Source organism: Procambarus clarkii, chromosome 21 (genome assembly GCF_040958095.1).
Source record: "Procambarus clarkii isolate CNS0578487 chromosome 21, FALCON_Pclarkii_2.0, whole genome shotgun sequence".
NCBI lineage: Eukaryota > Metazoa > Arthropoda > Malacostraca > Decapoda > Cambaridae > Procambarus > Procambarus clarkii.
The window spans coordinates 30,286,744-30,288,216 of record NC_091170.1 but is presented as its reverse complement, the minus strand read 5'-3'; positions in this window follow the sequence as shown (position 1 = coordinate 30,288,216).

Genomic DNA, 1,473 nt, shown 5'->3' with positions numbered 1-1,473 from the left:
GGAGAAGAGATCTCCAATGTATCTCTGTCTAGCATTCTCCTGTGCCCCTCACTCTCTCTCTCTCTCTCTCTCTCTCTCTCTCTCTCTCTCTCTCTCTCTCTCTCTCTCTCTCTCTCTCTCCCTCTCTCCCTCTCTCTCTCTCCCTCCCCCTGGCTCTCCCTCTCATTTTCTCACTCTCATTAGCTAATTAGAGACGATTATCAAGTTAAGAACAAATTTGTCGCATTTTACTTCCTAACAATTTTGGGCCACTTGACTTTATCTTATCAATTACTTTTCGTTATTAACCTTCACGTGATTTCTTACTATAATCATTAATATATCTACAGCAGTTTACTTTTACACAAATTCAAAATTGTTAAATCGTGTAATTATTGTCTCAAAGGGATGGTTCTTTGACAAGCAATTTGGCATCAGGGACACAACATGTATATTCTATTGTATATTTCTACTTTCACCTGACTTTAAAACAGATAAAGCCACAATAATTAGTATTCCTTTCAGTGATTTTGTTGATTGCACAAACACAATTTGTGTATTTTATTTTTATTTTTATTTTTTATTTCTGCGCTGTCATTGATTGAGGAATATATATATATATATATATATATATATATATATATATATATATATATATATATATATATATATATATATATATATATATATACTGGTTGAGGCAGGAGATGGGGGCATGTTGAGTGAAGGGGGGTTGTATAGCCATGTATGTCCTGTCAGAGTCCTGGCCATTTCATGCATGTGGGTAGTCTGTGTCTTCGTACTTAAATTGTAGTGTAGGGATCGAGCTTGGTCTGCTGGGGACCCCACAGTGGCTTCTGGCCTCTTTTATTTGGTTTTATATCTGTCTTCCAAACTGTGAATGAAGATCCTCTCCTCGACTACCTCTCATTGTGTTCCTCGTCAGTATGACGAGGTCTGAAAACCCTTTCAAAGAGAGGTCTGAAAAAAGGGCTGCTAGACTTTAACCCAACCAAATGGCAAAGTTATGGGGGGATTGGAACAGAAATGCGAAGACCAGTACAACAGTATAGGATGAAGGGAAGACAGATTCTTCATTCAGAAAAGGAGAAAGAATGTGAATTGGACATAACCCCAAATCTAATGCCAGAAGCCCACATTAGCAGAATAACAACAGCTCCATACTGACCAACGCCCCAATGTATCCTATAGAAACTTGAACAAACGGGCTTTCCGAGCCCTATTGTACAGCGAAGGTGAGACCCACTCTTGAACATGTATCCCCAGCATCTCCTATCTCCCCCCCATCCAACCCTACAACTTCTGCTAATCTGAACCCCCAGACCCCCCCCCCCCCCCACACCAATCAGTCCCTGAGCACTAATAACAGAAGCGATTGAAAATTACATTTCCAGATGGCTCGAAATATGGCACATTGCCGAAGATGAAGTCTCCAAGAAGGAAACTGAAATGAGGGGATATGGATAGGGTAAG